The sequence below is a fragment of the Bufo gargarizans genome, chromosome 4 (genome assembly GCF_014858855.1).
Source record: "Bufo gargarizans isolate SCDJY-AF-19 chromosome 4, ASM1485885v1, whole genome shotgun sequence".
Lineage (NCBI taxonomy): Eukaryota > Metazoa > Chordata > Amphibia > Anura > Bufonidae > Bufo > Bufo gargarizans.
Genome location: NC_058083.1, coordinates 170,377,727 through 170,400,605, shown reverse-complemented (window position 1 = coordinate 170,400,605; position 22,879 = coordinate 170,377,727). Strand labels below are relative to the sequence as shown.

General features: G+C 43.5%; 1 protein-coding gene across 2 annotated transcripts in view; it reads left to right on the top strand.

Annotated features, from left to right (window-relative positions):
- Positions 1-14,541: 14,541 nt before the first annotated feature.
- KCNMB2 (potassium calcium-activated channel subfamily M regulatory beta subunit 2) overlaps positions 14,542-22,879 on the top strand; it is a 501,876-nt gene continuing 493,538 nt past the window's right edge. For both annotated transcript variants that reach the window (XM_044292337.1, XM_044292338.1), the window contains exon 1: positions 14,542-14,702. The gene's annotated coding sequence lies outside the window, so the exon portion shown is untranslated. The remainder of the gene's footprint in view (positions 14,703-22,879) is intronic.

Genomic DNA, 22,879 nt, shown 5'->3' with positions numbered 1-22,879 from the left:
AGCTGGCACAATCAGCTCTTAGTGGTTAAAAAAGAGACCCAGATAATAGTATCTCCTGCATAAATGGAGCTTTAGGATGCCCAAATCTCTTCTGCCACAAAGGCAATGTAATGACTGTGCCTCCTTGTGCCATTGAAGACCTACAGATAAATAATTATCCATACATCAATACCCAGGTGTGCCTACGTGTTACCATGTAACATAGGTACATTTACAGAGATATACAGGTACAATATGCATTGTGTCTACATTGACTTTATATAATGACACCTTCAAATCAAATGTCCAAATTAATTTAAAAAATTTTTAAATCCTCACCACCACCCTGCCTATACTGTGAAGTAAAGTATACTTACATGCGGCCTGTCACTGGATTCTGGCTCCATGGGTCCCGATCTGTTTTTACACCACTTCCAGTCCCGGCATGTAAACTTGCTGCACATATGGAGTCACGAGCGGTGCACTACTACAGCCAATAAGTGGTCTCAGCTATGACCCAGCAGTGATGTACTGCTTGGGGACAAATCACCATTGAGGCCAGTCATTAACTGCAATGGTGCACATGACCCTGTCCATACAGGATGTTTACATACAGGGAGGGAATAAAAGTCCTGTGAAGACAGATTGGGACATACGGTGCTAAAACCAAAGCAGCAGGGAGCAGGTAAGTATACTTCCTTTCACAGGTCTGTTGGTGTGGAATTAAAAAAGTCAACGTTGGACACAGTTTTCAGGTTTAGACAACAGTTTTTTTTAAAATATTCTATTAGAAAGTCCTGAAATAATAGATTTGGAACCCCTGTTAAAAATGCTAAATCTATAAGTAGCTACAAAAAATGCTTCTTGCGGTGTAGGACCCTACATGTCCATGCATTGATTCAAAGGGCACTGTGTAATGCGTCATATCCCCTGTAGTGGTAATACAGTGCAACGGAATCGTTTCTTTACACTGGGTTCAGACCTGAGCGTTCCGAAAGGAGCGCTCTGTATGCCCGATTGTACCGGCGTTTACAATCGCGCATACAGAGACAAGCGAACGCCCATTGTCGCGCGTTCCCGAATGTCTATATACGGGAACGCGCGACAAAACGCCCCAAAGAAGCTCATGTACTTTTTTGAGCGTAGGGCGTTTTACAGCGCGATCGTACGCGCTGTAAAACGCCCAGGTGTGAACCATTCCCATAGGGAATCATTGGTTTCTCCTTGTTGAGCGTTTTACAGCACGTAGGAACGCGCTGTAAAAAGCTCAGGTGTGAACCCAGCCTTAAGGTTCACATGAAGATTATCACTGGGGGGAGGGGATGTAAAGCAGGGGGATATTCTGTGAGCAGTATATTACTGCTGAACCCTTAAAACAAAGGGGGTTTGAAATAGACAGAGCTAGAATATCAAATACAACCTTGGATAAGAGAGGTGCTGATTCAGAAATTTAGATTTGTTTGTAATATACTAAAATCCATTAAATGTATAGGCTATGTGTACCTTCGGAGGCAATGTTTGTTTATGATTGCATTTTACTCATTTTTGGCTAAAAATCATATTTTCAATTGGCCTTTATTAAAAATATTGACCTGTTCTGTCAGAAAGGGTTAACTGTTTATCCAACTGTGTGACTGGTACCTTCACTTTGTTCCGGTCATCTAATAACCCTTATCTGTAAACTACTAAGAAGTCATAAACACTTATTTAAGCCACATTCTTATTAGTAAGATAAGAACTGAGCTATAATGAATGTTTATAATGTCAGAGATCAGAGATAAGGAGTCCGTCAGCTCCCCAACTGACGGAAAAGAGAGAAAATCCAGTGGCATCTCAGCTATGTAGCAGAAACAAGGGCTCCATAATTTTAATTAAGACCAATTTAAAAAAAGGTTTTTTTAGCACAATATTAGTACAATACAATAATAAAAACAAATGCCCTTAAAGATGCATAGAGCCTTTAAAATGGCTATTTTTCTGATTCACTTTTTGTAACCTATATGTAGTATGCTATATGAAGCAGTGTATTCCATGTACCCACAAAGCCTTTATGGTAACATTACCGAATGTTGCTGCGATATTTTTATATTGAATTTTATTTATCCCATGAAGGAATGTGTTTTCCGTTTTCAGTTAGGAGGAAATTAAAATGGAAATAGATCGTATTGTTAAAGCTGTATTTTCTGAGCAGATGACAGTAAAGTAAAGCGATGACATCCTATGTTAATGAGCTGGAACTTATAAAAGCTAGAATGTTATTTCAGATTTTCCCACTTCCGTGATAATAGGACCACAAACATTGGTCAAGGTCAGGGATCGGCAACCTACGGCACTCCACCTGAAACTGCAACTCCCAGAATCCTTCTTTCACTTTAGTGGCAGTTACAAAAGCAGCTGAGTAAGCATACTTGCTGGTAGTTGTAGTTTCACAGCAGCTGGAGTGCCAAAGGTTGCTGATCCCTGGACTAGGTATATCTGGTTTCTTATTTAATATTGGTAAATCATATTAATAACTTTAAGGGGGTTATCAGAGCCTGGGAATGCCCCCCATAGGCCTGATTTTCACACTGATTCTACTTACCTGGCTACCTGCTCCCTGCGCCACTCCTGGTCCCTGCACGGCCACTGCTGCTTCTACCCATGCGCGGATGCAAACATCTGGTGTTGGGGGGGGAGCCAATGGCAGGCGGTGACGAAGTTGAGCCTCTCTAGCATCGTGGGTGTCCCTAGGGAGGCTTGTCCCCATCACCGCCTGCCATTGGCTAACCTTCCCCCTTCCACGACACCAGGCGTTTTTATCCATGCACGGGGGGCAGCAGCGGTGGCCGTGCAGGGACCAGGAGTGGCACAGGGAGTCATGTAAGTAGAATCAGTGTGAGGGGCCCAGGCATATGGCATTTCCAGGCTCCAATAACCCCTTTAAGCATTGCCATCCTTAAAGCTTGTTTATGGAATATTTTGGTAACATTTTCATCCTCCTAAAAAAGCATTTAACAACCCTATATAAGAACCAGGTAGATGAGCATTTCCAAATAGATTACCATTGTGCTCCTTGGAACCCGCTAATGGGTTTCCTTTTTTCAGCATTATTTGGCTTAAAGGGAAGCAAAGCAGGCAACAAATCTTGGCCAGATCATAATGCTAGCAGAGAAACCTAGGGATGCGTTCCCATTTTTCAAACCAAAGGAGTCATTTATTAAGACTGGCATACAAGATCCAAGATCTGAAGTCATTTCACTCAAAACTTCGTTTTAATGCTGTATGGAAATAAGTCTCCGTACAGCATTAAAATGTATGGGCTCCAGCGACTTTAATCCGATTATTAAAATGATTTTCAAGTTGAAAAATCAAATCCCGAAGTTATTCACCAAAGTCCAACAAGATTTCGGTGATAACTAATTTCTCTCGCCGGAGCCCATACATTTGAATGATGTGCAGAGACGAATCTCCGTACAGCATTCAAACGAAGTTTCTCAACACTATTAATAATCCCTTGCACTGACAGTGGACCTACTGAAGTTACAGTATGTAGAGGCGCCAGCCTCTACATAACTTTGGCGCATCCACCGACCATCTAAATGTAAGCCAGCTTCTCTGCTGGCTTAAATTTAGATAATTTTCTACACCCAAAACAGGCATAGAAAATTATAAATGAGACTGGCCTGCCAGCATGTCCACTTCCCCACCCACATCACACCCCCTTTTTACACCTGGTGTGAGCAGGGAAAAGTTGCAGATTGCAGCGCAAATAACCATTGCACTGCAATCTGCGACAAATATATGCCAAAAAACTGGCATATCTCTGATAGTAAATGACTTCCAAAGTTTCTTAAAATGGATGGATAACAAACATTATAGGGGTTCACCCACAGGAAGATTTGGTTTGAGGCCTCTTTATATTAAGATGACACAAAAGAAGCACAATAATCCTCCCCTTAAAGAGGACCTGTCACCATGAAAATGCAATGTATACTGCAGGCAGCATGTTAAAGAACAAAAGGAGCTGAGCATATATATATATATATATATATATATATATATATATAGTGACACAGTGAGAGGCTTTGTCTGGGAAAACAGGTATTTTCCTCCCAGCATGTGCTGCTGGTCTGATTTACAGCCAGGTGAGGTAAAATACGGGACTGGATTTTAAGGGTCGTTCCTGGTTTTGGCAGCATCTGGCTGTCCTTAAATAGGCAGTTTGGCTCAGAAGCGAGGTCTCTGTTTGGATCTGGGAGCTTTGTGTCTGGATGAAGGCTTGCTACCTGTTTGGCGTAAAAACAGGTTGGTGCTGCTATCAGCAAGGACTCTGAGGCAGAATTGCAAGGTGACTTTTTGCTTGATTATCACTGCTTGTTTTGTCACTTGCCTAAAAGTGTGAATAAAACTCTGAACTGTTTGATTCAAAGAACTTGTTGTTGCCTCTATACTGCATCCGCTAATCCTGTCTACCAGAAAGAAACCCCACAATTGTTGGAGGATGCGGGTATGAGCAGAGAGGCTGGCGTGAACGCTGTTTTGTTTTTTTTGTTTATGCATTCTTCAGGCACGGTTGTACCAGTATGTCGTACATTAAACCAGCTGTATTACAACCAGTGCCCCACAAAAAAATGGAGGCTGTCGTGAAGGCTCTCATGGAGGCTAATCTGCAGCAGCAAGAGACAAACCTTCAGCAACATGAGGATAATAAGCAGCAGCAGGAGACTAACCAGTTGCTGCTACAACACGTGATGGCTTTGCAGACAGCAGGAGCAACCCCCGAGCGTCCACGATGCCCGGAAAGCAGTCCGTGCCACGATTCCTAAGATGACTCCCGCAGACGACATCAAAATCTACCTGGTAATGTACAAGAAAGTGGCCATCAGGGAAAAGCTACCTCGTGACCAGTGGGCTGAGGTCGTCGCTCCGTTCCTAGCATCCGATTCCCAGCGGGTGTATTTCAACTTTCCGGACGATCAAGCGGCTGACTACCAGAAAGTCAAGGGTGAGATTCTGGCAAGACTGGGGTGAATGTGTTGGTATGGGTCCAGCGGGTGCATCAGTGGAGGTTCAACCCGGCTGAGCCTGCAAAACCCCAGTATTATAACTTTCTTCAACTCTTGCAAAATGGCTACAGCCTGATGTGCTGAGTCCCACTGTTATGCTGGATCGTATGTTAGCCAATATGTTCTGGAGGGCTTTGCCATACTTTCTCCAGCACTGGATCGATCAGGTGTCTCCTGGCAATGCCCTTGAAATGGTGGATCTGCTGTGACGCTATGAAGCTACCAGGAATCTAAAGGAGGGTTCTATCGGAAGGGGGGGCGGCAAACCCCGGAAATATCCACCCCAGGCCCGGAGATTTGAGCCGATAAAACCCGCCGGGGATGTACGAATGGCAGACCTGGCTCCGATAGTCTTCTGGCAGTGTCAGGAGCCTGGAAATGTGAGGGCTGACTGTCCCCATCGGGTTGAGCCCATGGACACTAACTATGGCTACCATCAGTCGCTATATGCCAGGAGGCTGTGTGTCAAAGGTACCCCAGAGTCTCTAAATCATTTGTGCCAGGTGGAAGTGGGAGAAACTCCGGCGGAGGCTCTGCTGGACCTAGTATGGGATACCCTGGTGCGGTCCCCTGAGTATACTGGCTGGAAAGTCAGGGTGATGTGCATAAATGGAGACTTAAAAGACTATCTCACCGCGCTGGTTTCTCTAACTATGGTGGCCGGTAGATGGACCCACAAGGTGGCTGTCGCCACAAGTCTACATTGTGAGCTCATAATAGAGAGACTTCCGGGCTTCCTGGCACTGTGGCCTGCTATTAGAGTGACTGATACCCATGAGACAGGGGTAACCCTAGCAGAGTGGCCTAGCTCAGGGGGCAGACAAGAACCCTGGAAACCTGAAACCGAAGGGCCAGCGGTAGGGGTGACCACCACTTTGGTGGAAAAGGGGGAGACAACCCCGCTAAGTGTGATGGTGGGAGACGTGGAGGACTTGCTGCAGGGTCCTAAATTGGCAAGCCTCAATGTCTCCAGGGATAATTTTTGTACTGCCCAACGTCCGGGACCCAGCCCTATCCCGCACCTGGGAAAACGTGTTAATAGTAGATGGTGAACCACAACAACCTGGGGCAGAGTCAGTGTTTCCCCGTTTTGTGGTTCATCGGAATATGTTGTATCAGGTAAACCAACTACGGGGTGAGCCTATTGAACAGTTGGTGATCCCCAAGGCTTATCACAAGCTTGTGTTAGATCTAGCCCACCAACACGTTCTCTGGGGTCACCTGGGTTGCAGAAAACTCAAGATCGTATTCTACAGCGGTTTTACTGGCCCAGCATATTCAAAGAAGTTGTAGTGGAAGAGTTTTGTAAGTCTGCCCAATCTGCCAGATAGCTAGCCCCCACCACTTTTCAGCGACTACTGGACATCGTGCTTCATCTGCATTGTCAGTATGCTTCGGCTTACCTGGATGATATTGTCATCCACAGTACCGACTGGAAAAGTCCTCTACCCAAAGTGCAGGTTGTAGTGGACTCCCTTCGGAAATCTAGCCTAACCGCTAACACAAAAAAAGTGTTATAGGGTTAGAAGAGACTAAGTACCTAGAGTATGTCATTGGGCGCGGAGTCATCAAACCCGAAGTGAACAAAATAGAGGCAATACGGAATTAGCCCCGACCTGTCACCACTAGGCAAATAAAGTAATTCCTGGGAATGTTGGGCTATTACATGACGTTTGTTCCCCACTTTGCTACTCCAGCCGTGCCCTTGACAGGACTCTTAAAGGGACACAAGTCAATAATGTTTCGCTAGGATGATCGGGCGGAAGAGGCTTTCTCGGTTTTTGGTGACGCCGGACTTCAAAAGGGAGTTTATAGTACAGACCGTTGGTGCTGTACTGTCTCAGGAGGTCAACGGGGAGGAGCATCCCGTTTTCTTCCTCAGCCGTAAGCTCACCCCAGCCAAGACTAGGTATGGTATTGTGGAGAGAAAGTGCCTGGCTATCAAGTGTGCACTAGAATCTCTCCACTATTATTAATTGGGGAGAAAATTCTGCCTGCTGACTGACCATTCCCCTCTCAAGTGGATGAGCCAGGCCAAAGACAGGAATGGCCAGGTCACCAGATGGTTTCTCTCCCTACAAAAATTTTAGTTTTTGGTGGAACACAGGGCAGGCTGGTTACAGGGAAACGTGGATGCCGTGTCTCGGGTACAGAGTCTGGCCCCCTCTGGGTTGAACAAAGGGGGGGTATGTGACACAGTGAGAGGTTTTGTCTGGGAAAACAGGTATTTTCCTCCCAGCATGTGGCTGATTTATAGACAGGTGAGGTCAAATACCAAGCAAGGTATCTGTGTTGGGATCTGGGAGCCTTCTGTCTGGATGAAGGCTTGCTACCTGTTTGGCGTGAAAACAGGTTGGTGCTGCTATCAGCAAGGACTGTTTGAGGCAGAATTGCTGCATGGTGTGAATTACCACCAACACCGCAAGGTGACCTTTTGCTATATTATGACTGCTTGTTTTGTCACTTGCCTAAAAGTGTGAATAAAACACTGAACTGCTTGATCCAAAGAACTTCTTGTTGTCTCTATACTGTGTCCGCTAATCCTGTCTACCAGAGCGAAAACCCACTATATATATATATATATATATATATATATATATATATATCGTATTTTTCGCCGTATAAGACGCACTCCCTTCCCCCCCCCCCCCCCCCCAAAAAGTGGGGGGAGAAATAGCAGTGCGTCTTATACGGCGAATGCTGCTGATTTTGCCTTGTTTTCAATGATACACCCGCCGCGATGCCGCGCGGCGGGTGTATCAGCTGTGATGGAGGAGGGGCTGGGGGCCGGCATCTGCTTTTATAATGACAGCGGGGCCCGCGCAGTGACTATTCTACTACACGGGCCCCGCTCACTGTATAATTGTATCTCTAATAGTTAATGGTTACCGTATATTACCGGTACTTACAACTACAAGCGCTCGCCGAGAGGAGGCAGGAGGCAGGCTGGGAGGACGGGCGCTGGCAGTGTGAGTCATACGTCACGCGCCTGCGCCGCCCACTTTATGAATGAAGCAGGCGGCGTGGGCGCATGACGTATGACTCGCGCTGCCAGCACCTGTCCTCCCGGCCTGCCTCCTGCATCCTCCCTCCTCTCCTCTCGGCGAGCGCTTGTAGTTGTAAGTACCGTTAATACACAGCGGCGCAGCGCTCCTTATGCGATTATATACATACGGTAACTATTAGAGATACAATTATACAGTGAGCGGGGCCCGTGTAGTAGAATACAGTCACTGCACAGGCCCGCTGTCATTATAAAAGCAGATGCCGGCCCCCAGCCCGTGTATTGAGGGTCATTCACTACAGGGACACTTATGGAGGGGATCTGTGGATGACACATAGCATAAGATGCTATATATGTGTCATCCACAGATCCCCCCCCATAACTGTCACCCACAGATCCCCCATAAGTGTCACCCACAGATCCCCCATAACAGTGCGTCACCCACAGATCCCCCATAACAGTGCCACCCACAGACCACAATTAGTTCAAAACCCACCAAAAGCACACCTTTTGGTTCAAAATATTTTTTTGCTTATTTTCCTCCTCAAAAACCTAGGTGCGTCTTATGGGCCGGTGCGTCTTATAGGGCGAAAAAAACATGGTATATAATCCCAGAAAATCCACGGCACTTCCTTTAGTAAAAACGTAAATATTTATTCACCAGATATACAACGTTTCGGTTCGCACACTGGAACCTTTTTCAAGCACTGATGTGTATATGTATATATATATATATATATATATATATATATATATATATTTCTTTGTGGGAAAAGATTTAGCAAAATGTGTAATTTACACATTTATATCTCTGCAATTTCTGACTTTAGTTAAACATAGGGCTGTCTTATCAGTAATTGATATCAGTCACTGTGTAAGTGTGTAAACATAGATAGCTGTTAGTCACTGATAGCTGTACATGGGGAGCAGGGGCGTAACTAGAAGTGACTGGGCCCCACAGCAAATATTTGTAAGGGCCCCCCTCAGCGCGCTTCGCACCTCCCTCCTCCTGTGTAAACCCCACTCCTTTGGCACAGTGTAGCGGTATACTGTATATTGTGTGGCACAGTATAGAGGTATACTGTATATTGTGTGGCACAGTGTAGCGGTATACTGTATATTGTGTGGCACAGTGTAGAGGTATACTGTATATTGTGTGGCACAGTGTAGCGGTATACTGTATATTGTGAGGCACAGTGTAGCGGTATACTGTATATTGTGTAGCGGTATATTGTGAGGCACAGTGTAGAGGTATACTGTATATTGTGTGGCACAGTGTAGCGGTATACTGTATATTGTGGGGCACAGTGTAGAGGTATACTGTATATTGTGTGGCACAGTAGCAGTATACTGTATATTGTGAGGCACAGTGTAGAGGTATACTGTATATTGTGGGGCACAGTGTAGAGGTGTACTGTATATTGTGGGGCACAGTGTAGCGGTATACTGTATATTGTGTGGCACAGTAGCAGTATACTGTATATTGTGAGGCACAGTGTAGAGGTATACTGTATATTGTGGGGCACAGTGTAGCAGGTATACTGTATATTGTGGGGCACAGTGTAGAGGTATAATGTATATTGTGGGGCACAGTATAGAGGTATACTGTACATTGTGGGGCACAGTATAGAGGTATACTGTACATTGTGGGGCACAGTATAGAGGTATACTGTATATTGTGGTGCACAGTGTAGCGGTATACTGTATATTGTGGGGCACAGTGTAGGCTATATGTGCATAACATAAACATACTCCACATGAACACTTACAGTTACTTGGCTTGGCCCTTGGGGATCTCGGACGCCACTTCCACACTTTGGCCGGGGGCTCGGCGGAGCTGATGTTGTGTTTTATCCTAATGAGAAAGATTTTATAATAAGGATTTGGAGAAGTGGCAGAGGGATAGCAGAGCAGGGAGAGGCTGGTGCTGCTACTAGGGGGTCATACCATGGGGCAGTAATAAAACCCACCATAATGCCCCCCCCCCCCCCAGTAGTAATAATTCTCTTTATAATGTGACAGTGCAAAAAATACCCCCTTGTAATGCCCCCAGTTGAGCTAATGTCCCCATAGTGCCCCCATAATGTGCCAGTATAAAACACCCCTATATAGTGCCCCCAGTAAATTCCCCCATAGTGCTCCTCTCCCCCCTTCCTGCTAGTGCCCCCCAAAATGTACCAGTATAAAATGCCCCATATATAGTGCCCCAGTAGATGCCCCTCAGTGTCCGGCCTCTGATAGGCTGCCGGCCTAGTGTCCCCCATAATGCCCCCCAATAATGTGCCAGTAAGTGCCCCCCATCATGTGCCAGTATCAAGTGCCTCTCCCCCCCCCCACATGTCCCAGTATCATAGTGCCATCTCCCCCCATGTGCCAGTATCAAGTGCCTCTCTCCTTCCCACCCCCATGTGCCAGTATCAAGTGCCTCTCTCTTCCCCCCATGTGCCAGTATCATAGTGCCATCTCCCCCGCAAAAAAGTGCCAGTATTAAGTGCCTCTCCCCCCCATGTGCCAGTATCATAGTGCCAACCCCCCCCCCACATGCCAGTATCAAGTGCCTCTCTCCTCCCCCCCATGTCCCAGTATCATAGTGCCATCTCCCCCCCCCCCCACTAAAAAGTGCCAATATCAAGTGCCTCTCTCCCTCCCCCCTCCCCATGTGCCAGTATCAGGTGCCTCCCCCCCCCCATGTGCCAGTATCAAGTGCCAACCCCCCCTTTCCCCTCCAGGTGCCAGTATCATAGTGCCATCTTCCCCCCCCACCACCACAAAAAAAGTGCCAGTATCAAGTGCCTCTCTCCCTCCCCCCCCCCCCCAATGCCAGTATCAGGTGCCTCTCTCCCTCCCCCCCATGCCAGTATCAGGTGCCAACCCCACTCCCCCCCCATGTGCCAGTATCAGGTGCCCTCTTCCCCCCCCCATGTGCCAGTATCAGGTGCCAACCCCCCTCCCCCCCCCAGGTGCCAGTATCAGGTGCCAACCCCCCTCCCCCCATGTGCCAGTATCAGGTGCCTTCCGCTCCCCCATGGCAGTAACAGTCGGGTATTAAAAAAAATAATAATAAACACTTCTACTTACCTCCATGTCAGCGATGCGATGCAGCCTCTTCCTGTGTCCCGCCTTGTATGTCCTTATATGGACTCAGTGCTTGTATTTCAGAAAAGAGTCTGCTGGGATTCGAACCCACAACCTTCTGCTTCAGAGGCAGAGCAGCTAACCACTAGACCATACAAGCTGCCTTGATGCTGACTGAAAAAATATGAGATGTGTGTTATAGCTGGCTAAGTGTACATCTATACACATGGCAGCTGCTCATATATAGAGATGTAGCAGAGCTGAATGTGCTGAGACAGCTGTCATATACAGATATAGCAGTATCTCAGATATATCTCTATATGACAGCTGTTCCAGCACACTCAGCTCTGCTATATCTCTATATATGATAGCTGCCCCAGCAAACCCAGCTCTGCTACATCTATGCATATGACAGCTGCCCAAACACACCCAGCACTGCTATATCTCTATATGACAGCTGTCCCAGCACACTCAGCCCTGCTATATCTCTATATATGACAGCTGCCCCAGCAAACCCAGCTCTGCTACATCTATACACATGACAGCTGCCCAAACACACCCAGCACTGCTATATCTCTATATGACAGCTGCCCCAGCACACTCAGCCCTGCTATATCTCTATATATGATAGCTGCTCCAGCACAACCAGCCCTGCTACATCTATATATCTCTAAGTATTGCTATACAGTAGATAGATATATAGAGATATAGCAGAGCTGAGTGTGCTGGGGCAGCTGTCATGTGTATAGATGTAGCAGAGCTGGCTGTGTTTCGGCAGCTGTCATGTGTATAGATGTAGTGGAGCTGGGTTTGCTGGGGCAGTTGTCATATATAGAGATATAGTAGAGCTGAGTGTGCTGGTGCAGCTGTCATGTGTATAGATGTAGCAGAGCTGGCTGTGTTTTGGCAGCTGTCATGTGTATAGATGTAGCAGAGCTGGCTGTGTTTTGGCAGCTGTCATGTGTATAGATGTAGCAGAGCTGGCTGTGTTTTGGCAGCAGTCATGTGTATAGATGTAGTAGAGCTGGGTTTGCTGGGGCAGCTGTCATATATAGAGATATAGCAGAGCTGAGTGTGCAGGGACAGCTGTCATATACAGATATAGCAGTGCTAGGTGTGTTTGGGCAGCTGTCATGTGTATAGATGTATTTTTTTTTTTTTTCCCCAGTCAGTTGTAATGCAGCCTTTATGGCTATGAGGGTAAATGCTTTGCCACTGATTCACTGATAGATTCAAGGTTGTGGGTTCAAATCCCAGACCAGGAGACTTTAGCAGACAGTAAAATTAGATCACACTAGCGGCTGCTGTGAAGGGGCCCTGAACACGATATTTAACTAACTTGAAAATAAACTGTCACACACGCTGCTGGGGCGCCAAGCCCCCTTGGCAGCCCGGGCCCCGAAGCAGCTGCTTCCCCGGTAGTTACGCCACTGATCGGGAGGTGTTATCAGTGATTGATAGTATTCTCTGTGTAAGTGTGTATACAGATATAGCTGTCAGTCACTGATAGTTGTACACAGGGGAGTTTTTTTTCAGTGATTCATAACATTCTCGGTGTAAATGTGTATATAAAGATAGCTGTCAGTCACTGATAGCTGTACACGGTGGAGGTGTTATCAGTGATTCATAGAATTCTCTGTGTAAGTGTGTATACAGAGATAGCTCTCAGTCGCTGATAGCTGTACACAGGGGAGGTGTTATCGATGATTGATAGCATTTTCTGTGTAAGTGTGTATAGAGAGATAGCTGTCAGTCACTTATAGCTGTACATGGATTATCAGTGATTGATAGTATTCTCAGTGTAAGTGTGTATACAGAGATAGCTTTCAGTCACTGATAACGGTACACGGGGAGGCATTATCAGTGATTACTAGAATTCTCTGTGTAAGTGTGTATACAGAGATAGCTGTCAGGTCACTGATAACGGTACACGGGGAGGCATTATCAGTGATTGCTAGAATTCTCTGTGTAAGTGTGTATACAGAGATAGCTGTCAGTCACTGATAGTCGTACACGAAGGAGGTGTTATCAGAGCAGAGGTTGTACTGTATAAATTACAAGTTTTACTGAATCTTTTCCCACAAAGCTCAGCTCATCCTAATCTATAATGTGTTGCCTGCAGATGTTGCCTGCATTTTGTGGTGAAGGGTACTCTTTAAATGTAAGTTAGAGTCCACTTACCTTGCCCCGTGCTATAATGACTACATGAATATGCCTGCTTTGCAGATGTCACAGGTGGTATGCAGAAGCACTTTGCTAGTGCTTTGGCTAGTATTTCAGACACGTTGCTATGTGTCTAAGTGTTGAAACACTGTATATCAGCCTTATGGATAACTCATTATAATTCTGCAGATGGAAAATGTGTAGAACAAAAGCCTTTGTCATCATCTGTCAATATAATTTTCCCTGTAAATGAGGGTTGTAATGCACATTATACAGACATAACAATGAATGATGGGTTTCAGCAGAATATATTGTATATCCAAACCCTATGTCAAGCTGTGTGTTGAGGAACACGTATGCATGGGTTGCTTTTATGTACACAGCACATAATATCCAGATGTATACAACAAACCAGTCTACCTCTGTGCAAACATAGTACATATCCTGGTTTGTTTCTCGACAGACTCTTTTACCTTTAAATTGAGAGAGCTTTGATAAAATAGGAGTCATCAGAGAGGAACAGCTAGTTACCAAGGAGACTCCCTGATGAATCAGAGAGACGGACTGGTACCGGAGCTACACATTCTGTATCTCCCTAATTCAAAGGAGCTCACATTTTTTACACCGGAAAAGACTGTTTTAGGCATCCACAGAGCATGGCTTTCTGCTGACAAATACGACTGTAGCCTTAATCGTGTCTGGAAGGCTTGTTTGTTTCTTTTGTGGGAAAGAGACAGCAGGAAGAAACCTTGTTTCTCTGTGAAGGAAGAAGAAAGAGATTGTAGCAATGAGTGTTTTCCTTGGATCGAACTTGGCTGTGCGAGAACAAATACAATCCAAGGACATTATAGACTAGCCGGAGCATACATAGGTGGAAAATGAGATTATTGATGTTATTATAGATATGGACAATGCGATGCAGAGGCTAGGGGTGTGAAATATCTCCTATTCTCTTTGCTGCAGTGCATGGGATTTTTGTTTAAGTCAAGGATCTCCTGAACACATCAGATTTCCCTATGGCCCTCTGGACTAGATCTCCACTGGTTAACCTAAGTCCTGCATTTTTCAGGCACTTATTTGTTTGCTAGGACCTCAGGAGAAAAAACGTTGTTTTTTTTTGTATTATTATTTAATGGCATCTATTTGCATTTCAAAATTGGAGCCTGCCCCTTTAACTGTGTTGTATCTGTGAAGTGACACGGTGACAGTGCTAAGGACATCAATATTGCATATTGTCTGACGCTCACATTTTTCTGACAGGATACAAAAGTTACTCACCCAATACAAAACTACTGTAAGTCTTCTTCGGATGAGGGGAATTATTCTTTCCATGGAGCAGATTTGCAAGGAAATCTACAAAAAAGATTCAAAGATCAGTGACCATAGAAGCAAAGAAGCCTTCAAACATGCGGAGATCAGTGCATTGTAAAAGAAAGGTAGGTTGCCATTTCTTTACTAATTGCTAACAGTCATCAGCGTCTATCGGGTTAGGCTTGTTTGTGTCTATAGTGTATGATGTTTACATGTGTAAGATGCCATTATCTCCAAAGAAATCTACTCTTAGCACCTCATCACGTCTGGTATTATTTTAAATATGTACTGAAAGTAGTTGCTTATAGCAAAAATGTCCAACTTTGTTTTAAAAAAGAATTTACCTTTATGACGACCGATTGGTACCAGGTGCAACTTAACTTTGAAGCCTGCATTATCTTGTGGAAGTTGCATTAATTGTACACTGTCCCACCTTATGCTACAATGCTGTGTCAAAAAAAAAAAGGACCAACACAGTTTACCCGGTGTATGGTCAGCTTATACAACAATGTCGTTTGTGTTTCTCCACAAAGTAGGAGAAGACTTCTGCAGTGTCTTCAGGTTTAGATGTTGATCCTGCTTGCTAAGTTTCTAGAAACATGGCAGCCAAGTGTACAACTTAATAGAATAGGAACAAGGCCAGATCAATGATTGTTTTATTGGAAGGTGTAAGTGAAAGTGAAGCTTGTGTGTAGTACTAATGAATGCAGCAGCCTGGGCTGCAATACAGCAATTTCTCATCAGCTTTGGCCTATGTCTGGAGTTTGAAATGGGACCTATAGACCTCATGACAAGGTCCCCATCAACCCATGATGTCCAGTGTCCATCATTTTAAATATTTTATAATTATTCTAAAATACATACATGGTTGTCTGAATTTGGCTTTCGAGGTAACTGGTATGATGAAGATGATAATATTTTTCTTTATCTATTAGGCTCATTACTATTCCATTATTTTTCAGAAAGCCATATGTAAATTATTTTTGAACCCGCAGCTCATAGTTTTTAGGATATGGTGCATTACAACATGGCCCCCAAGAGATGTTCTCAGGAACCGTTGCATGAAGGGAAAATGTTATTATGTATGCTCGTCATTACAGGCTATCAATGTGGGGACAAGCATGCAGCAATTTTAAATATACAAATCCCTGCATATCCTATGTATTACAGAAATAGGATGATGGCTGAGCTCATCTAGAAAGCTATAAAGTTACTACAAAGTTTGGAGGCCCTTTTGATGTTATTATGGATGCAATATTTAATAGAATAATATACTCAGTAAATACATGCAAATAATCCTGCCCCAGTGTAGTCAACAAATAAATTCCACCTTGGTAAAAGCACTGGAGTATCTTCGTATGGATGTGTCAACACTGTCGTATCTGAGCAAAGTGTTCATTATTTTCATCTGTCGTTTTCTAAGAATATGGAGAGGAGCATTTCTGTTAACATCCCTGCTGATTTAAATTATATTTTATGGTGGCTGTTGCCTTTCTTTTCACCATTAAAGTCACTGGGGTAGATTTACTAATCCTGTTTTACATTTATAGGATAAAAATTGTGAGTTCTCAGTAGTGGATACCTTTTAATTTCTAAAGCCTTTACATGGGCAGTTATCGGGATGAAGAGTTCCTAGGAATGCTCATTCCCGATAATTGGCCCGTGTAACGGTGCCATCAATCACCCAATGAAAGAGCTAGCACACATTTGGATGAAAGCATTATTGAGACAGGCATCAAAATAACTGTTTTTGGGCAGCAGGTCGTCCTGTGTAAACAGATCTACTGCCCAGAAACAACGATTCTCTATGGGAATGAGCAATAGCGATCACTGTTCCCCATAGAAAGGAGATGATTGCTGCATGTCAAGGCAGCTCTCACCTCCTCGTGGAATCTGATTGGTTGCTATGGGCAACTAAGCCAGATATACTTTACATCAGTTTGATAAATGACCCCCTTTATCTTATACCATGCCTAATAGACCTGATAAAGAGACCTATTTGTCATCACCTATTCAGTTAGCCAATAAAAAGGTATCAACTACTGAAGATTTTTTGTCTCTGTCTGCTGGCTAATGCGGTGCATAGACTTTCTTTCCTTTGTCTAACATTAGGACAGTATAAACTTGGACAGGTACCACATTTATTGTGGTTCATGCTGAATGATAGATTTGATGTTTTGTCTAATTTTACACCACCTTTTGGTTGGCTTACTTTTCAGCAAGATTGTATGCCAAATCTTTAGAGCAAGGAATACAACTCCAACCTTTCAATAAACCACCCCACTTTCCTGCTAAGCCACCCCCATATATTAATTGTGGCACAAAAGTGTTCAAGACACTTGAGTGTCATTTATCATGCTGTAATACGTCTATATTAGTCTGTCTCATGTGTAGAAAAAGGTCTAAATGTAAGACAGCTTGGAAGCTGTCTTACATTTAGAACTGGCTCTGAATGCGCCAAAGTTATGGAGAGGCTGGTGCCTCTTCATAACTTCAGAGGATCCACCGCCAGCCTAGGGCTTTATTAAGACCAGCGTCTAAAACGCTGGTCTTAATAAATGCGCCCTTTAATGAATGTGTCACATACCAGATTGAGTTAGAATTCTGGCACAGTCTCATTACTAAATCCGCCACAAGAACTTCTCTTAGGATCTGCAATGGATTAGAAATGAAAGCCTTGATGGAAACCGTGATGATATTGTGAACAGAGCCTAATCAATTGATGTGTACCATGCAAGTAGTACAACATAAAGGCTTGAATCGCACTGCAATTTCCTTAGCATTTTTTGAGCCAAAGCCAAAAGTGGATTCATAAGGAATATGAAATATAAGGGAAGGACTTGTTTGTATTCCTGCTGGATCCCCTTATGACTTTGGCTCAAAACATCAAGTCTCAAACTGCATCAAAACATTCATCTGTGATTACAGCCAAATCATAGGTCCTTAAAATGTTCTCAGTCATGTCAAGCCACTTTTACCAGCACCAAGAGAATTGTCAATGCTATGCTTTAAATAAGGAGTGGCAGTAGTTGGTGAGAGTGTGTCACGGTCTCTCCCGTGACAGATGTCAGGAGATCAAGGTGACTGGAGGAGAGTGGAGGAATCTAACAGCCTCTTTGATTACTCTTTATTCAGTGTTGTTGTTAATGACCACATCCCTTGTTTCAGGTGTAGCTTAGTAGTCATTACTTCTACCCTATTTAATCTTACCCCACCCTTCTGACTGTGCGGTAAGATAGCTTCATTTGGTTTTGGAAGAGTTGGTGTGTGGTCCTCTCTGAAGTTCCTGCTCGTTCATCTCACCACAGAAGTTAAGTGTCACGTTTGTTTGTATTTTGTTTTCCCTTCCTTGTTGGTTGTTACTAGGCCTCAGGCAAGCGCTTGTTTCTTCATCTGGGAAGGAATGGGTTGTCTCAGCCCTGCCAATGTCCATTGGGCTCTTTAGGGTCTCCAGGGTCCCAGGTTACAGGGTATGGGAATTCTTACCTTCACGGGGTGCCAATACGGTTAGGAGTCAGAGCCAGGAGTAGGGTTCTCTAGAAGGTGACCTTTTCCTTTCCCTAGCGTTGAGGCCTAGTGGCTTTCTCTTTCCATCCTTGTTGTCAGTGTGGTGTTTCCTCCCATTCCTCATCCGTGACAGAGTGTGGCTGGTTAGCCAGAACTGACTGGAACATTTACCAAGATCTAAATGCAGAATGTTGACTTACATTATGATGAGACCTGTGACACAAATTGTAACACCAGAGCTGGTCTCGCCCATGCTTTTGATAAATCTCTCCTATCTCTCCTAAGAGACCTTTCCATGGTCCATCAGTGTCTAAAATGTGCTGCATTTCTTAAACCCACGTTTCTTTAATAAGAGCTCAGCAGTGGTGTAAAACATAGTGATTACTACAGGGCTGCTTTTTCTAAGCACATAATAGTTAAAGAGAACATGTCACCTTTCCTGACATGCCTGTTTTAGTCACACTTGTACTCCCCCATAATTGAGGATCATCATACTGTAAATATGTGTTGTGCCATTCCTCTATTATTCCTGCCAGAGGTTTATGAATGAATTGCAAGCAGCCAGCAATTAAAGTCCATCTCGGTGTTACCACGGAGTAGAAAGTGTGTCCCTGCACAGTCTGACACTATTCAATCAGTGCTGCCAGTGTCAGACTGTGTAGGGGCACACCCCTAACTGGTAACACCCAGTTGGACTTCTATTGCAGACTGTTAGAAATGAATTCATAAACTTCTGTTATGGATAATATAGGAATGGCACAGCACAGAGAAATAAAAAGATTGTTATTGCACAAAGAATGCAAGTGTTTACTAAATCAGACATGTCAGGCGATAGGTCCTCTTTAAGCCTACAATAACAGGCCGAGTATGAGCTCAGGTTTTTTCCTGTGGAAATACTAATTGTATCCTGAACACAAGTTAGTTATCTGTGACACACATTCCTAAAAGTTTGAAACAAGAGTTATAAATGCTGAATAAACAAAGCAGGAACAAGTTATGTCATAGGACAAACAGTGGTCAACATTTTTAAATCATCTGTAATATTTAGACTGTGTAAACTTAGTCCAGACTGTCTGGAGATGTACTAAATCTATCACAGTGGTGCACACTATGTGGTAGATTTGGGGCATCTTGCTATAATGTATCACTGAGGGCAAGGACCTAAAAAAATTAGGTCCTTTCCATCAGTGATACATTATATACATTAGCAAGGATCAATTGCCAATTTACCTTCAGTGATTACTTAACAGCATCTGGCTATAAGCTGCATTTGAGCAAACAAAAAAAGGGCTGTGTGGTTTTGCTCTGGTAGAAAGGGTAAGTGGGCGCAATTCAGAGGCAAAATACAAATTCTTAAGAAAAAACATCAGTGTTTATTCACACTCGAGGCAATTGCACAAAACAGCACGTAACTTTGTAGTCTTGGTGTTAATTCACACACAATGGAAAGTTCATATTATACAAGTCACCTTGCTGGCAGTTCTGCCTCCAGTAGTCCACCGCAGGCTTTAGGGGGCCTGTTTCCCCAGCATGCGGCTATCAGCCCTCCAGCATGGCACAAAGCCTTAGATTCCAAAAACAGAGACATCTCTGCTGAGCCCAGTTGCCTATTTAAGGACAGCCAGGTGCTGCCAAAACCCGGACTGGCATTTAAACTCCGGTCCGGTATTTGACCTCACCTAGCTGGAAACGAGCCCAGCCTCATATGCTGGGAGGAAAATACCTGCCTTTCCAGACACAAAGACACATATCTTAATTTTGAGGGATTGATTATTTAATATCAAGGTGAAATGTCTAATAGTAAACATGATTCATCCTATTGTACACTGAGTGAATCTATGGGCATGTAATTGCCAATACCAAGTGTTACAAAGTGTCAGACAATCCAGGTAGGCAATAAGAGCAATGGTACATTACCAGGACAGAGAGGCTAGTCAAGGGACAGTTGCAAAGCTGGTAACAGAAAGTACAAAGTAATACAAAACTAGTATAAATGGTCATCATTAGTGATCAGCATCAAATATACAGTAATAGAATCAGCATGTAGAAGAGTAGTCATTAGGCACGTGTAACTTATATACAGCTTCTTGGCAATCTTTTCACATAGTGTCGACCACAGTGGTGCACTTTACTCTCAATCAGCAATTGCATGTATTGAAGATCTTATATAGAGGTGACGAAATATCACAATGTGTGTGCAGAGTTTTTTTCATTATATTATTGTATTAGACCATACTCTTCCACCTCTGTGATAGTTGTGTGCCACCCAACCATATAGAGGAACATGGCAATACCAAATGCTGCCTCTCTGCACTTGGGTTATTCCTATCAGTAGTTGAATATGCCTGTAAAATGCTACTACTGTGAATGAGTAGATCACTTCATAACCACAAATTTACTTTATGATTAGTAAATGTTCACCTCCATCCATCATATCAGGGTTTCATTTTCTTACAGAATAATCCAGTGCTGAGATGTTTCCAATAATAAAAAGTATCCCTTATTTTTTTTTATTTGTCCATTTTCCCAGCTATGGAAAGTGGTAATTTCTTAGCATAGACACTGGTAACGCAGTGACACCATCACAATGAAATGTTCCATAAAATCCGATAATGGAAATTGTATGCATTTCGGTATCATAGTAAGAATCATTAATTCTGTTCTCTTCATGATACATACTGTTCTCTGATGGGCTCTTCACTTCTATGCTGTTCGCTAAGTTGTCTGCAGCAGATATTACTCAAATGTAGCAATTGTCAATAATTTTGACGTAGCATGTGATTTAGATAGCTTCATCTAGCTGTCACTAAACTAGCACAGAATGTATTATTTATCCAGTATAGTGTCCTTCAAGTGTTTTTAGCTGTTATCTGCCTGAAGCAGAATAGTACTCATTTATTTATCCAGTGTTTGACTTTATAATTAAATAATCAAGAATAAAATGGTGTTAAAAATATACTGCAAATACTTCCTGCTATGTTAATTATGGCAGATTGTGAAAACTAGCTACAAAATTAAAGAAAGAAAACAAATCGCCATCTGTGATTTTCTTACAGTCAAAATCGCTAAATTTCTCAATTTAAATGTATTTCTGCCTGAATAGCCATTTTTATTTTAGGGATTTAATAGAGCAATGGATTGTAAGGCACATAACTGGATGCAGCACTACAGTGAATACTGTTATGGTATACTGTACCGCTATAAGTAATGAATTGATGCATAGAAATATATGATTATGAATTATATTTGTATCACTATGCTTTAAAAAGCATTTGTCATCTAAAAGTGTAATAATTTACTCTCTATTCTCAGAAATGAGATGGATGTAGTCCACACTTAGGCACATTCTGCATCTCCATCAATCTGATTTTAATCATTTTTGTCTAGACGTAATTTTGCAAGAAAGCTCCCATGACAATTGCTACCACTTGGAATAGGGCACTCTGTTTAATGTACGTGTTGTATGCAAAATGATTAATATTGCATATATATGTTTATTCTACCAACATATTCATATGGAGGGGCTGCCTGTACTAGATATTTCCTTCCATAGAACACAGTGACCTTACTAATGAGATGACTATACCCAGCTCAGGACCCCCCTCTATTAACTTTCTGCCTTGGGAGACCACAAAAATCCATTGAAAGCAAAGCTACTGATTACAATGAGTACAATCAGTCAGATTCTTATTGCAGTTACAATGCCTTATATAAAACAGTACTTCAACAGTCCCCCCAACATGTAACAGCCAGTTGAAGAAGATACTGTGATGGCTCTTGCACCTAAACTTCAGTTTTTGTATGTGGAGTAAAACACTTTCCATACAGACTATGGGGGTCATTTACTATCAGCTATATGGCAGTTTTCTGGTGCATATCTGTCGCAGGTCTAAAGGTTATTTGCTCAGCAATCTGTGACTTTTCCCTGCTCACTCCAGGTCTAAAAATAGGGGGTGACGTGGGTGAGGAAGGGGCCAGACCAGTAGTCCCATCGCATTTATGATTTTCTAGCCTGTTTTAGATGTAGAAAGTGGTCTAAATTTAAGCCAGCAAGGAATCTGGCTTACATTTAGTCTGGCAGTGAATGCGCCGAAGTTATGTAGAGGCCAGCCCCTCTTCATAACTTTGGCTGATCCACCCTCTGTGCACGGGGTTATTAAGTTATTATTAAATGACCCCCTAGGGATGTAAGCAAAAAATATAAATACAGTAGGAATGAGTATGGTATTTAGGAAGAAATAAATAGATAAAATGTGCTATTACTATCTTAAAGGGGTTGTCCAAGTTATATTTATTGATGACCTATCCTCAGGATAGGTCATCAATATCAGATCGTCGGGGTTCCGAGTACCCGGCACCCCCTCCGATCAGCTGTTTGAAGAGAAGGCGTGCGCATTCATTTCAATAGGAAGGCTTGGGTATAATTACACCTGCTCACCACTGCAGATGCAACGGCTAGAAGGTAAACAGTGAAGAGGAGGCAGCTCTGACACTGCGCACGCCTTCTCTTCAAACAGCTGATCGGAGGGGGTGCCGGGTGTCAGACCCCCGCCGATCTGATATTGATGACCTATCCTGAGGATAGGTCATCAATAAATATAACTTGGACAACCCCTTTAACTCACTGAGCTATCCGAATACTCAAGCATTAGACGAATATCAGCCAAATTCGGCAATTTCAGTAGGACCAGTTGACCGTCTAATGTGCATGTGGGTGTCCCAACTGTACCCAGACAGCAAATGTCAAGTGAAAGAAAGTTCAGACTAAGCTGAATTTTTCACATGACTGATCCCT